The sequence below is a fragment of the Diplotaxodon limnothrissa genome, linkage group LG6 (genome assembly GCF_057381915.1).
Source record: "Diplotaxodon limnothrissa isolate DT_005_m linkage group LG6, D_limnothrissa_male_GT1.1, whole genome shotgun sequence".
NCBI lineage: Eukaryota > Metazoa > Chordata > Actinopteri > Cichliformes > Cichlidae > Diplotaxodon > Diplotaxodon limnothrissa.
In genome coordinates this window covers 2,966,335-2,983,677 of record NC_140601.1, presented here as the reverse complement: position 1 = coordinate 2,983,677, position 17,343 = coordinate 2,966,335, and positions in this window count along the sequence as shown.

The following is a 17,343-nucleotide window of genomic DNA, read 5'->3' as shown; positions in this document are numbered from 1 at the left end:
TAATTTCAGGTAAAATATCACTTTAATCACTCATTCTAATTACTGTTTAACTAAGCTCCTAATATCAGCTCAAGACCATATCAGTCCCAAAAAGCGCAGCTGATGTGAATTATGCATTCCAGGAGAGTCGAGGGAAATCTTCCCTGAAGAAACAAGAGCAAAGAGAGCTATAAGAATCTTTTTTTCACCAAATTCCTTCCAAACTTTTAATATAAACTTGCAGAATATTTCTAACAGATCTGAATGAGTGCTGTTCTGTCATCTATGCAGTTTGCTGCAGTAATAGTCAACATGTTAATTTGACTAAATGTCTCGTTGTTATGGATTTATTCTGAGCTCACCTGAAAGGAAATGTTTTGTTGGCCAATGCTTGTTTTTTTTTTTGTGGACTGAGTGTGTGTGTGTGTGACAGAGGAAGAGAGACAGAGAATAATGCAAATGTTTGTTATATCATTTCCTGACACCGTGTTTCAGGCACAACTGTAAGAGAGATGAACTCAGAGAGCCCATGTTTGTTGAAACACAGTAACAATTCAAATGTTAAGCCATGTTTTATTTCATCACTTTGCTCTGTGGAATCTGATAATGTGTAATTTTTCTCTCCTTTTCCATGTATGTGTAAAACTTAAAAACTCCTTTGTCCCACACGCCATCAGACTGTTTAACTCCTCTCTGGAGGGGAGAGGGAGGGGAAACAGGAGGACAAAGGAGGGAACAACTAAGCTGTAGTGCCTCTTCACCTCACTGTGCAATACCTTTTGTGCAATACTTTTGTAAATAGTCAACGGTGCAATAGACTCAATACTTGAAATGTGCAATTCACTTGTATTTTTATTTTTATTCCTATTTATTCTATTTATCCCCTTCGTATATTTTATTTATATTGTCTCTGTATTTATATATATGTGTGTGTGTATAACTCTGTAACTTCTGTCGGTGCTGTGCTTTTTTGGAAATCGAATTTCCCAGAGGAACCCACCCGAGGGATTAATAAAGTTCTATCTTATCTTATCTTATCTTATCTTATCTTATCTTAAATCATCTGCTGTAATGTACTACACTGTATGTGTTTGTCACATGCTTAACAAACTCTCTCACACACAAACATAAACATTTTGCAAACATCTTTCTGGTAGTTCAGCATCCACTGTAAGCTAATAATAATAATAATAATAATAATAATAATAATAATACAGATGTGGTAATAACATTTTTTTAATGATTTTCTACAGTTACAGTTACGACTCTGCATGATTTTTTTGTACATATGCTTTCTGAATGTTTGTGAGGTGATAATTAAGAGTTTGCCTTGGGCCAGCCATGTTAATGAGCAACAGTAAATACATGAGAAAAATGTATGAAGCAAAAGAGTATGCCAATGTGAGCAACAAACAACTTGTGCCAAATATTTATTTTATTTTATTTTATTTTCCAGAGTCCAGAAATTTACCACAAAGCTCTTTTTTAAATTTTCATTAACCTCAGATACAGTGGGTAAATTTATATATGGCTTCTTTCAAAATTAACTAAAACATCTTCTTTAATATTATCATTGCTGCTGATGTTTTAGTCTGTATTTATCTACTGTTAAAAACACATAGTTTTACACGTCGTAGTGAAAGAATATTATTTTTAAGTTTGTGTGGAGGTTTTAGTGTGTACTGATTTGTTTCAGTACCACAAAAGTGATCAAAACTAAAACGGCTCCACCCTGGACTACTGCCTAATGCACAACAGGAATTTATTTCACGTCAGTTCATTACTTCAGATAAAAACTGCAATACACATGAACCACATATTTATAGTGGATTAATGCATGTATATTTCTTTCCCTGTGTAATGATTTTGTATTTGCTGTTAAATTATGATTGCATTATTAATAATATCAGCAAAAAACTGTGAACTCCATCACTGATTTCTGACCTTGACTTTAATAAACTGATATTTAGTGAAGCTGCTCAATTTTTAGTTGTGTGAATTGTAAAACTGGATGAAAAGAAAGAAACAAATAAATGCAAGAACAGAGCAAAAAACATTGCTTTTAGTAGCGCACATGAAATAAGCACCATTAACATTATGTGAATGGGAAATTTTAAAATGAGGATTACGTGAAAACACAAAAGACTTCTTCTATGATAGGACAGACTGTTAAAATTGTTGGTATATAAATAACACACACGCACACACACACACACATGTGCAAACATGCGCGCGCGCGCACACACATACACACACGCACACACAGTATAAATAAGGCTGCCCAACCAGAACTAACAAAGGCCCACTACAGACAGTCCTGTCAACACAGCGAGGGAGAGATACTGTGGTGTGTGTGTGTGTGTTATACTCCATGTTTGTTTATGTGTATATGCTCCTGTATATGTGTGTAGATTTCTTGTTGTGTGACTGTGTGTGGCTCCCTTTGCACACTAAGGAATGGTAATTGTCTCCAGTGAGTATCTCTTCTGCTTGTCATAAGCTACGCTCATCTACACTCAGGATATTGGTGTGTGTGTGTGTGTGTGTGTGTGTGTGTGCGTGCGTGCATTGGAGAGAGACAGAGGGTGAGTTAGAGCTACAATGTGTGTGTCATAAGATTCGCTCATTTACTCTCAAAATATTGGACTGTGAATATGTGTGTTTGTGTCACATTTACATACTATTTGTGTCTATTTGTGTGTGTGGGTGTGTGTGTATAACGGAAAGGAGTGTGTGACAGTCAGGCAATGTGTATGTCAGAAGCTCATTGTGTGTGTGCTCTTTATGTCATGCTCATTTAGTCTCAGTAGCAGCAGAATGGGGAATTCCAATAATAATCATAAAACCTACTTTATTTTCTCTGTTTGAGGTGAGACGACTGTCTTTCCCCCTTGCTACCACTTTCCAGCCTGCTCAGCCAATCAACTCATACACACTCAGGTGCACACATAGACACATGCACAAATCCTCCTGTGTGCAGTTCTGCAGGCCCGGGCGATTGTCAGAGTTATTACATGGAGTGTTGTCTGCCTTGTTACAATTTCACTTTATGAGCTAAGAGCCTTGCACAGTCCCTCAATACTTAACATAGACAGCAGCTTAGACATTATTGTGTGTGTGTGTGTGTGTGTGTGTGTGTGTGTGTGTGTGTGCGCGTGTGTGTGTGCGTGCGTGCATGTTTGTGTGTCTACGGCTGCTGTTTTCTTTTTAACAGCATATGGCCACTAGGTACTGCACTATTTAGCAAACCCAACAATTTAATAAACACAGCAGGTGAGCGTGTGTGTGTGCACGAGCGCACGCGCGTGCTCATGCATGTGTCGCTAAACCAAAACAAAAGAAATAAAACCAAAGAATAAAGGATGAATTGAGTGATTAACTCAAGGAGCCGTTACATGGGTTTTTATGTGACAGTCCATTAGATGAAGCAGGTTGAATTCATCACTCGTTGATTTCGATGTTAAATGCACAAGTCGCTGATAAGAAGGCCAGAAAAAGGGTAATTAATGTAACTGTAACAGATATTAAAGCTGTTTAAAGCATATATTTGGGTCAAAACTGGAGAATTAAATGTTGCATACCAGTATTTAGTATTGTAGCTCTGCTATATTTTAATATTCACCCAAGTTATTAAAATCCAGGGGTTCATGAATGAATGAAATGAGCAGGTGATGCCTGGACATGTAAGGTTGCTACTTCTACTAAGAAAAAATTAAATGATCAATATATAATTAATCTACAATGTGTTAATTGTAAGAATAACAACATGTCATAAGCCAGTTTTGCATTATAAATAGAGACCTGTGTGCTGGAAAGGTTACGCCAGAATCCTTCCTGAAACTGCCTGAAAAAGATGCGTAGTGTGAGCTGTGCTCTCAGCTGGGTAAGGTACAGGGTGAAAAAGTTTATCACAAAGAAAAAGTGTGCCAATATTAAACTAGTTAATAGAGCATCATTGTCAACAATTCTGGGGGCTTGTTTCCCAAAAGCTTCTTAGGGCTAAGAAGATCATAAATTCCATCTTAAAAAGTGTTTCAAAGCACTGTAACCAAAGTCCCTCATCATAAGGTTTAAGTAAAGCTACCAGAAGAAACTCTGAAAACTCACCGACACTTATGTTATTGTTTTATTTTCTGTCTGCTTTCCTAATTGAAACATTTTTTAGGTTCTATTGTTATTTTTTTTAAAAAAAACTTCTATTGTTCTTTGTTTTGCACGACTCACTCCCGAAATAAGGCTGGCTCTTACTGGGCTTCCTCCCAACAGTGCAACTGGGGCAGGTGCTCAAAGTTAAAAAGGGGCACATAAAACTAGGCTGAATAACAACAACCCACATTCATCAAGAATCTAATAAGGAATCGTATCACAGTGTATCACTGTCATCAGGTGGGGACAATGCAAAGCAAACGTAGCCTATGGCTTACTGATGGGTACAGTGTTGCTGCTGCTCCTGCTGCTGATTGTGCTGGAGGGCAGGGCTGTCTTGATCTGAGACTGTAGACCTTAAAAAGTCCATAGGAGAGTTGGTAGCTGATTAAACAATAATAAAATGCAAAGATTGGTGACAGTGCTTGGAACCGTAAGGAAACAGATTAAAACACTGTGGGAAATAAACTGAAACTGGAATATTAGTACAGCAAGAAAAGGGTTATTGTGGTAGTGTAAGAATGTAACAAAAAAAATCTATACACATAAAACACACACACACACACACACACACACACACACGCATTGACATTTTATACCTTTTCCAGAATACTGTATATACTATGGCCACAAGACTGCATCATGGTACTGAGCCAGAATGCTTCCCCTGTTGTTTATTCCTAGTGCCATAATAATAAAGTAAGAAGAACAAAAGAATTAAGTAATAAATTTAAAACAATGTATTTATCCTGATTCAATTTGTATCTACTGCAAGACAAAAAGCTTATTAAATGTAGAGTTACAATAATTTTGCTGCTGTAAAATCAGCATTTTTGTCATATTTGAAATATAAATCTAATATAATCTGTTTCTTAATGTATTTTTTTTTAAAACAGTGTGTGTGTGTGTGTGTGTGTGTGTGTGTGTGTGTGTGTGTTTTAATGTTGTAATTATAATAATTCCATATTTATGTGGATATGCATGTTAGATAGTTTTTAGTGAACTATAAAGCCCTGCAACTTACTTTAAAACTAAATATGTTCCCTAAAACGGTAACAAAGCTACCAACCCATGACAGCTTTCCCCAGTTAGCTAGCAGCTAATGACCAGCACACGTGTGCAGTTAATAAAAGGACAGGTAATGTTTGTTGCACTGTTATGCACACACACAGCACACTCATTTGTTTCAGTTCATCAGTAGACACTAGATAACTGGCTAATGTGTACATAATAAGCTAATACTGCTGTGTGCTATAGACTACAGTGCACGCTGTACACCTACTTACTGGTTTTTGTTGTATCAGTCTGCATCTTCCAGTTAATTTGTGTGTTTCCCCTACACCTCTGCTCTTTGCAAGTTTGTTCCCGCCTTGTAACTATCAAGGGTGAGCATTAATTAATGGATATCATGTGACTGATGAAAGTCAGATCCTTTTATTTAGCAAAATTGTGATTAATATTTAAATGTTATTGTTCAGGGGCACAGGCAGGACTTCAACGTGCACACACATTAAAAAACAAACAAGCCTCAAGAAAAGGGCACTTGGGGCACCTATCACGGAAAGGACAGGTGCTCAAACCTGTGTACAGTCCAGACCTTTCTCTAGCTGAGAATATTCAGATATGATGAAGAAAAGAAACAACAAAAACACCCAGAAAAATCCAAGCGTTCTGCCACTGATCTTCTCACTCCCCAGATGCTTCTGATTAATCTATTTGATTTAAAAATTAATTTAAACATTTGATGTGTTTTCTATGTTTTATTATGACTAAAATACAGGTTCATGAAATTTGCAAATCATTGTTTTATTTCCATTTCATACTGTGTCCCAACTTTTTTGGAAACTGGGTTGTAATAAATAATTACAATTCTGTGATCTCACGTATATGTTTCTGTACAAATATAGGTTTTACTATATGCACTTTATATTTCAATGTTAAAACCTTTTTTCTATTGCTTAAGTAGATGTGTGCCTTTTTTCAATCCATTGCTCAGCTGTGGCCTTTTGGTGGAGTATGCATGTTCTCCCCATGTCTGCATGGGTCCTCATGCGGATGGACAAAACTAATTACAGGCTACTGTTCAGTGCCGTTTTCCATGCATTTGAGGCCACATGGATTTACGTGGGCCTTAAAAATGGGCAAAATATTTTCTATGCATAATTTTTTGGGATTGTTTTAGAAATGCCAGCAAATATGTAAGCAAAATATGCAGATGTCATATGTATTTGTGTACATGTATTTAGAGCAAGTTGAGCCCAATACAGCAAAGGTGAAGAATTAGGGTAAGGTAGAATTACACACAAAAATACATTTCAGTCACGGCCAACGACCATTTAAAGCCCTGAGGGTGAAACTTATTTCCAGAAATTTCCTATAAAGTTTAAGAATGACTTTGACCATAAAAGCTTCCTTTGATTGATGTTGTGCCACACTCCTTGATGTGACAGCCTGCACTAAGCCCTGAAATGATACTGTCAATGTGAAACAAGTTCTAAAAGCTTCACTGACACTTACAGTGCCACTGCAGATCTATTCTTCCCGAAAGAGCACCCTTAAGAGAGTGAAATAAATACAAGCACTTAACAAAACTAGCAACTAAATCATTCAAAAGTGGGTGTACAACATTACCGATGGCACTAGCCCTTTACAGAACACAAGACTCCTCTGTGCCCTGGCAGGTGCTATTGCGGGTTTGACAGACGGCTGAATTAAATGTAGACTCACTCGCCCTGCACCCAGAGGTGTTTTCTCAGGTCTGAAATCATGCAAAAATCATCACAATAATAAATGCACATTGAATGAACACGGTCAGGGAGTGAACCATTACCCTGAAGATGTAACGCAGTAACCACATCAAACCAGCAGCAAAGGAGTGGATCTGGATGTTCATTGTGGGAGTTTTTACATTCAGTCTCTATATGGGCTGTGTGCATCTCTGCCTATCTGTGTCAGTGCAAGCAATAACCTAATGAGTCTAATAGGGCTGTTATATTTTTAATAAACACAGCAGGCAGCTGGAGTCTGCTGAGGCTCATAGCTAAATGGATGGAGAGATTGTCAATGACTCACCATGGTACACTTACTGCTGATTACAGACACGCAACACTTGCAGGGCATATGGACTGTGTGTCTGTATGTGTGTGAGTATGTGCGTGCATAGGAATACCTTTTTCTGCAAGGAAACTACTACGTGCACAGGTGCTTGCTTGTGTCTACTTATGAGTTATAGTTTTTCATTAGCACACAATATGTGTGAGTCTACACAGAGACACGTTTGCATCAATAACTTTAAAGCTAGTTGGAGCAGTTGGATGTTTTTGTGTGTGCATCCCATTACTTCCTCTCTTTGTTGGCTAAATGAAATCCCATCTTGGCAGTTTCTCCTTCTCAGCACCCATTTGCTCCCACGGTGCTACCCACACAATATTAAAAATCTCCCATGTTCCCAGCACGTTTACAAAGATAGCCAACTCACATGTCTCAAAACATGCCTTTTCTTTTCTGCGTGACGTCTTTATGTCTGTCAAACATTATCAGGTGCAGTCTCAGGTGTAAAATACAATCAAAGCATTAAAGTTTGGGAGCATTTTACTTTTTTTACTTCTATTGTTTTCCAGCAGAGCAGATTATGAAATCAACCCAGGGAGCCATAAAGCAGAGTAGATCTTCTCAATGATCAATAAGAGTTTTCATTCTTAATCAAGTTATATTAAATCGTCACACGGATTACGTTTAATAAATAACAGCTAGCATCTTAAAGTAAAATGAAACCAAACTAGTGTTTGGTTTCATTTTATGAGATGAAGGTGAAGTTCCTTATATTGGTGCTGGTTTCAAATATAAAATAATATAAAGATTTTTGAATGTATTAGTAGTATTTTAAAACTATTTATAATTATAATTATGATTAAAAGAGATGTATTGTGAAAAGGGCTTTTTATTTGAGAGTGTATTTAAATGAGAAAAGATCATGAACGGCAGGAGTTGAACTATGAACTATTTCATGCACTTTCCTTTAAAACTGCGAAGACTCAAACTAAATCATTCACCAACATTTGATGAACTATTATGTTATGAAAATATTCACCTTCATTAATTAAATAGGATTATTAAAGAGTACTGCATAAAATAAAATGACTGTAATAATACAGTGATAATGACACTGTAATACTAACTAAAAAGAAATATGCTCCTCAGTATCTATAACAGGACTACAAATGATACACATTTTGTATTTTTTCAGTACTTTATCAAAATGCATTCAGAGATAAATGTTGATTACATAGTGTACATGCCGGTATTTGGGCCTCTGACTCTACATCTTTAATGAGAGCATAATTTAAAAGAAACAAAACTAGAGATGGTTAGTGTCAGAATTCATGTTTTATCATCTCACTGCCTCCTTTATTTAATTTACACTGCCACGAGAAGCACATCGTCCTCATCTGAATAGTAATATGCAGACTGGTTTTGAGTTTGTGTTATTAGGGAGAATTAAACTAGGCTCACCTTTCACTTGCTGAGTTTATATTTCATTCCACTGCAAATCACAAATGCACCCCCCCCCCCCCCCCCACCCCCCCAAATAACTGTGCTGTGTGCTCTGTGTTTGGAGGATGAGGTTCAAACATTTAACTTTTATTGTAGGAAGCCTATATATGAAGCATGAAAGCATCCCATTATCAGCAACAGGAAGAGTAACATGTTTTAGCATTAACACACATCCAGAGGTGACATTTCAATTTTCATGTTGACATTATTAATAAATATATCAGCTCCATTCTCTTGCATCATAAACTGGCTCATTGATGAAATAAGGGAAAGTTATCATCATCAGATATCAAATCAGATTCTAATTTTACTTTAAGATAGAAACAGCTGAATATTTGTTGATAGGAAAGCTGTCAAGTGGGTTCAAAATACGACCACCGGGCAATTGTTAGTTTCAAGAAAATTAAAAAGATGATATAGATAGAAGAAGAAATGAAATTCAGGTTTGAATATCTGCTCAACAGCTTCATGGGACACATGCTAATAGTTGTTTTATTGTTAAAGGCACAGACTGCTCGTGTGAAATGGGCATCAGCTCAAACTCTGAGTTCTGAGAAATGGATGTGATTTTTTTTTTTACTTTGATGAATTAATAACATATATTTTAAACTTTCTCTGGCATGTGCTGTACATAACTGGCAACCTAAATTTTGAATAAAGAAATGAAACAAGGCCCCATGGACAAAGCTCAATGAAAGTACACTTAAAAACCCCAAACCAAAACATTTTAGCACTTCCCTAGAAGGGCCTAGAAAGGACTTTATTTATTTATTTATTTATTTATTAAAATCAAACACTTTTTAATATATTTTTTGTAAACTCCATCCTTTTACTGCTTCTTTTTATTTAAGATGTGTTTTACCTGTGGAGGATGTTTACAGCAGGAACACAACCGAAATCTCTGAGTAGCCCAGTTTTCATCATCCCTTACTCTTCCTGCAGCTCCAGAAGTGTAACTGTTTTAAAATGTCCCTGTTTCTCTTTTTTTTTTTTTTTTGAAAAATTAGTGTAAATATCTATTTGCCCGGTCAGCATGAATTTAATGATTTAACTCCTTTAAAAAAAGTCTTACATTTTTATGCCTCGGGTTCAAAGAGTATAGAGCTAAGTGAGAATCTGATGAGAACTTCATTTCTACAGTTAAACAGTTGCAGAAAAGATTATGTTGATGGAAAATTTTTCAAGCAAAAATACTACAGAATGAAACTGCCTGGAGCTGAGAATTGGATTTATTTGCTTGAACCTTTCCACATTGAAAAATAAATGGATGAAGAGTTAGGTCTTTGACATTAAATACAGCATCTTAATATAAATACATACTGAATATTTTTTTATGTACTCTCAGCTAATTTTCTCAAGTAAACCTATCCAATAAACATCTATTTGAAACGTTCTCTGGTTAAATATAAATGGAAAGCAGAGGAAACAGCTGTTTCTGAACTGGGAATATTTCCCTTTAATGACATGTACACTGTTTCTGAGCAAAGAATCACAGCTAACAAAACACAACTAAAAACACCGCTTTTTTAAAATTAAATTTAATCTTTGTTCGATAATGCTCAAAGTTATTGAAGTTGTGCTATATTTTGCAGACAGATTAGCAGTGATACCATGAGTGTTAATTAATGTTGATTCTTGATGGTTTCCTTCAAAACAAAAATGAGTCTTCTTGAATGGCTGCAAGTGTAATAGATCATTTTTAAAAAGTAAGTAGTTACATCATTAGTTTACTACCAAAGAAGTTGAACTACAGACTTACAATATATGATTTCAGTCAATGTAAAATAGAAATTCACTTAATTCAATTTAAAAACAAGCATTTTAAAGTATTAATCTTAAGTAAATCACAGAAGTATTATTAGAAAGGGAATAAAAGACTCCTGAAGTTTTTTGTGGTGATTTTTTAAAATAATTCAGCACTCTTCAGAATCAAAATTACAATTTGCTTTAAAATTAATTAAAAGTAACATTAGCAATAATCACACTTAGAGTATATATATATATATATATATATATATATATATATATCACACACCAAAAAAAAAAAAAAAAAAAAAAGCAGGCAGAAAGTCTCTCAGCTTTGTCAATGTTCTGCTCTCACATCATGTCATTCAATTACACTAACAATAACAACAACAACATTAATAATAATAGTAATAATAATAATAATATTTAAAGAAGAAGTAAATTCCTGCTTTCTTCAGTTTGCCATGCAATCTTACTGCACATGGCTTCACACACACCTGTTTTAGGTCCAGTAGACTTCATTGTATTTTTTGTATAAGTACCGTACAGTTAAATAAAATGCAATGCCTGCAGGACTTTAGCCCCCAGACCTTTTCTGTGGTTTACAAAATACTGTAAATAGCGGTACATGAGTACAGTACGAAAGAAAAGAGTGGAGACAGTGAAAAATGCCAGTGTTGAATAAAATGTGGAAAGAAAATTGAGGGGGGGTGAAGGGAAAGAGAATTTAAAAAGTAGAATGTAAAGAAGAAAAATAACACATCAATGCGTCTTAAGAGAACTTGGGGGACGGAGAACCAAGACAATGATGATATATAAAAAGTTCAGAGTCCAGTGTAATTAACAACAATAACAAACTCCATCCTGGAGCTGACACACTAACATTTCGTCCTGGTCAGTTGTGTTCAATCTGTGGTTCAATAAGGGTTAAAAGAGAGAGAGAAGAGCGCAGCCTTCATAATGACACCACCCTCCCTCTTCGTTATTCTCCAGACTACATCCAGAAACCGTCAAGCTCGTGCTCCCGGCGTTAGCGCACGTACACACGCGCACTCAGCCTTCGTCTCTCCATCTTTGTGTCCATTCAAACTCACTCAGTCACACGCACACACACACCTGCTGACGGAGGAGAGGAAGAAAAAGGAGAAGAGGGGACAACGGCGGATCACGGGGCGCATTAACGCATCCGGTCTCCCGAAAAAAAAAAAAAAAACGAGAAGAGAGGAGCTACCGTCACTCCGCTCCTTCAAGGTAAGGACTTTTACAGAGATGAAGAGCCTTGCTCGGCTGCTCTCAGGTGGCAAATGTTCAATGCATGCTCGTGTAGAAGTTGTACACTGAGTGTGGATGTGGAGCTCCAGTGGATTAATTGGAGTGAATGAATGGTGAGTTGTTACTGGCTCCTGTTAATTAGGAAACTACACACAGGAGTTTTCAACAGTTGCACAGCTTGCACAGCGAGACAGCTGGTTTGAGAGTTGTTTGATTATTTAAAGGTACTATGGCACGGCAAATGGGTGCTGGAAAGCCTACTGTTGAAAAATTAGAGTGACATTTGAGACATGCGGACGTTTTTTTTTTTCGTTATTAAAAAGCTTAATTTATTAAAATTGCTCTTGTACTCTGTACAAAGTTTCACACACTCTCACTGATTGCTCATTGTTGGATAAGCAGGCACAATAACCTCATTCGCAACAGGTTCACTAACTGTATCATTAAGCTGTGGCAGGTGTTACAAGTCACTGGGTGTCACTGACACTTTGCCACATCCTACCTGCATTCATATCACGGACATATTTCCCAAATTTTCATACACACCCTGTGGACCAGAACATCCCTGATCTGTGTGATTTCAACATACAGCACCACAACTCTATTTTCACAAAGTTTTCTAACATGTTTCACTTTATTTTTAAAACAGTGTAAAGTTAGGTACATAATATACAGTAATGTGCTTACAGAATTCAGCTTTTAATGATAAATATTACAAGTTTAAAATGTAACCATGGTTGATCAGAAGAACTGACCTATTAAAAAAAAAGAGTGTTGCCTGAGGGCACTGCGGCACTAACTGATCCCCACATAGTGAGCTGTTTTCTTTACGCTGTCAGATTGAGATTGTTTTTCACTGCGTTTTTTAGTTGCTAGTTTGTTTTTAGTTTGTATTTCAGCAATCATTTTATGTCTGAAATAGAAACTTAATTTGCATGGCTGGGGTTGACACTTAAGACCACACCGACCTGGTAGACGGTTGTTAAGTCAGGCTTAACACTGTTAAGGTGTTCAGAAATGCGTATGAATGCAGGACAGTTATGAAGAGCTCAAAGGGTTTAGTCTAGTCCGTTTAAAACGTCAACCTACATTCCAGCCTGACCCGAGTATGAGTGGACTAGGGTCAGGTCGGGCCAGAGTGATGTCAGTTTCGTCATCAGATGGATGGCTGCGTGCCTGCTTGGTTTTTGAGAGCACCCGCACTCGTCTGCAGATAATTTATATCTACATTATATCATAATCTCATTATAGGTCGCAATTTGGTATAATTGAGGCCTTAAAATATCAGACATTGTTAAATAATGGTAAGTACTGCAGTAGCCTACTTACATATAACTGTACTGCAGATATTATCTAGCTTGTTGCGTTATGGAGATCACCTGATTTTACTTGGTATTTCTATAGATAAATGCAGCACCAAATACATAGAGACTGATGAAGCTACTCAGCTACTCAGATCAGTCAGTGCAGATTTTTATTCACCTTGAAATACAGATTTTGAACAGAAGACTACATCATGACATATGTAAAGCTGGAAAGCTCACAATGCACTAAAGCATCCATGCTCATTGTGGAGCTTCATGTGATATACTGTAGGAAGTGAAATGATGAGAGAATAATTAAGTATTGCTTCTCTCTGGGTATAATTGATTTCTGGCAATTGTGGTTGTACCATAAATATTCAACCCTAACATATAACTACTAATACACCTTTTCAACCTTTTACATTGGCATTTGTTAATTTGGACTGAATAGTAAATGACTTACTTCGTGTATTTAATGTAGTCACCTGGTCATTAATGTTGTATTAATTGTCAATACATTCGTATTTTGCGGGAATTTAATTTAACCTCTTGGCTTGTGTGAATGTAGCAAAAGAATAATTAAAGCGATAATAACATTTTTTTTAGAAAGACAAAAAAGAGGAAAAAACTACAACAAAAGTGGGTTTCTGTGAAGTAGCTAAATATTTTCTCATGAGTAATTTAAGGAGATCTGTTTTTAGATCCCTCCAATTTCAGACTTCTATGAAATAAGTAAAGAGTCTATGGTCACAGACAAAAGTAAGAAAAACGTCCCTTTTCTTTTCTTTAATGACCACAACACTGCATTGCTGTAGGGAAGGAAAGAAAGTGCTGGTGATGACAGTGCAGTAAAGTGAGCAGCTGTCACAATGACAGATTTGAAATTAGCATTATAAACAATGTAAATTGCGCAGCAGCAACACCTAAATTGAAAGAAACTTGAATTGAATTAATTTAAATGAATTCAGATTTTCATATTAGGAAAGATTATTCAAGTGATCTCAACCTGATTGTGGACTGACACAAACCCAGCAGCCTCATGAGGCACAATATGTTTACAAGGTGATTAGATCCCACATTAAAAAGTACTGGAATTAATATTAAAGAGTGTTTTGTATTTACTGGTTTCTCTGGGATCCCCGTGGATCATCCCCCCCAAACTGAGTTAAGCCAGTAAAAATTATTTAAGCTATCATTTGAGCGTTTGCCTTTCATTAAACTCTACTGCCTACAACAGATTTTAATGACAAGTTACAGGTTTAGAATTTGAATGGTTGAATGCATCTTTAAAGTAATAAACTGCATTAAAAAAGGTTTGTGTTATTTAGCTGAAAATTTCACTGTGTAGTTTAGTATGTTAATGCATTTAAAAAAAGCACTTAATTTGTGATAATAGTATTTCTGTGGAATGTCTACCTTTTCTAATATGTCAGGTGACAGGTCTTTAAAAATGTTTTTTCTTCCTTCCAGACAGTCCGTTGTGTTTCATGCAGGTGTATGTGAATTTAAATTTAAAACTAATTTGTATTACTGTGCAACAGGTTTTTATTGTCTTTTTCTAAAATAAAGCAGTGTATTTGATGTTCAAGTGTGATTGGTAAGTGAGGAGGTCCTCATCAGAACCATAGCTTTTGTTCTATTCGTGTACAAAAAGTTGTCACTGTTTTTCTGATGTCTTTGAGAAACATTCTCTTTATCAGTGATTGTTATAATATAATTTGAATATCCCCATGCATCCTGAAAAAAGACCAACTATAACATATCGCTATCAGAAGTAGTGGTGCTGTTAAATATTTGCATCCAGCTACTTAATTCTGTATATTTAGACCATATAAAAATATATATCATAAAAATATGACCAGAACAAAATTACAAAATGTAGCCATTTCATCTTGTTCAAAGCTTTGTGTTGTACTGATTGCTCTCATTTGTTCAGATTCGGTACAATATCTTAACTCTATCAACATCTTAGGTGCTTTCCATTGTACTTTTTGCTCTTTCTTGGTTGTTTGAGCTGACTGTAGGGAATTAACAGGCATTTCCCTTGAACAGTGGTACAAAGGATTTGGCTTTTTTTTTTCTTTTTTGCTACATTTGGCAAACAATAAAATTAAATAAATTAAATCACAGCAAAGTTGATGAAGAGGCAGTGCCTGTCCATCAAGTGGTTCAAAAATAGTTTTTTTAAATTGTAAAGCAGTGTACATTCATTAAAGGAAAAGACTAAAAAAAATCAAGATATTTATTAATAGTTCATTATCATATACAGTACTTGCCCAAAAGAACACACACAAAAGAAACCTCACAACTTATTGTGCTTTGTGTGTTCAGGTTATACATGTCAACTTTGTATAAATAGTTGGCCTCGACATTATATGACTTAAGATAACCATAACTAAGGCTAGACAGTGACACAAGACTGGTTCCTCTACTCAGATGCCCTTATATACACCTTTAAAAGATGTTTATCAAAATAAAACACTATTTGTGGGCAGGCTGGTGATCTTCATGTGTTCTTTTACTTTGACATGCCGCAAACGGTCGCAGCAGACGGCCCCGCCCCTCCCTGAGCCTGGTTCTACTGGAGGTTGATTCCTGTTAAAAGGGAGTTTTTTTCTTCCCACTGTGGCCAAAGTGCTTGCTCATAGGAGGTCATATGATTGTGGGATCTACCTTACAATCTAAAGCACCTTGAGGCCACTGTTATTGTGCTTTGGTGCTGTATAAATAAAATTGAATTGAATATTTACATTGATTCTAGTTATGTATTATTTTGTGACTAGTTCATTGTAAGGGATAACCAAACATTTAAGCCTTCTGTGCCATTTAGGCTGTTGACTCTTTGGCAATGGAAAGTAGTTTGTCACATAATATTTACCATTTCCATTAAAATGCTCAGGGCTCTTGAATCGGCCGTGTTGGGAAAGCAATATGGTTTGTAAGCTTCTTAGTTTGCCACTGATTGCTGAAGGGGTTTCTAAAGTCATACTTCAGACACCTGAAGGTCTCTTGGGCAGCTTTTTTTTTCTATCTTGTGTTCCCTAACACTTTTCATGTTCCAGAGGAAAAGCTGCTTTTTCTTTTCTTTTTTTTCTTTTTTTACCACTCAATTACTGTGTGATTTTGAGTTTACACCAGGTGTGAATGGTTTCTGTTAGAGGAAATGTTCTGTGCAAGGGGCAAATGCCCAGTGCTCAAGGTCAAACAAGTGTGTTAGGAAAGAAAAATCGTTTTCTTGACAAATTACTTTTCTTACCAATAAATGCATGATTTGTGTGTGACAAAATTACTTTTTTTTTACACAGTGCTTTAAAACAGATTAAAAGAATTGAACAAATTAAAAATAATTCTCAAATGTTCCATTCTACAGCTTTACCCACAAGGATGTTGGCATCCAGCACACATCTATGATGCAAATGACATATTTAAATGAATGAGAGATGACTGCTCTGATTTGTGAATACTGATAAAGTTATTAATATAAATGCAAAGCGTTATCCTATTCATTTCCTGTTGTAGAAGAGACTGGGGCTATGAATCTTGGAGTCATAAGGACTTGACATCACATAGGGAGGCTGACAGAAAGAGAAATTCAGCCTCCATAATGTCAAACATAGGAGTGCTACTGTAATACAAGCCTATATATACAATGCATCAAACTTTATGTAGCACAGTATTGAAGCAGAAAATGTAGATACTACATCTGTATCTGCAAGATGGGAAACATGTGCACATGGTTATCCTTTTTCTTTTTTTCACCTCATTTATTTCTGAAGGTGTGATGATATGATTTCAAGTTCCTTCTCGCTGTGTTATCTTGAAAATATGAAAAAAATAAAAACATTTTAAAACCATGTTACTATTTCACATTAAACAGACCTTATAAATCACAGATCATGGACAGGTTTGTGCTGTAAGTAAGATCCTTTTAATAATACAAAAGAAATAAATGTATATCTTTAACTTTGGTGACAATATTTACTGTCTATACAGGGACATACTGTACTCTGCTTATGCATAAACTGGCTACACATGAATATGGTGGGCAGCAGAAATGTGATATGTGGCAATTTCAACTCAATGTGTTATGGACATTTCTCTGAATTACTTTACATTGAACTTACTGCATAAATACAACATTGTAAAACGAATTATTAAAAATGCCCAGTCAGAGAAGTTTATTTTTCATGTCATAGCCGTCTACTGATATCGACCATATGGCTCCCTTCTTCAAAAAAACTTTGACTTAGATTGTTAGCTATAGAAGATTTTCTCAGTATTATGTTAGGGTCTTTACCTTATAATGTAAAATGCATTGAGGCCACTATTTTGATTTGGAACC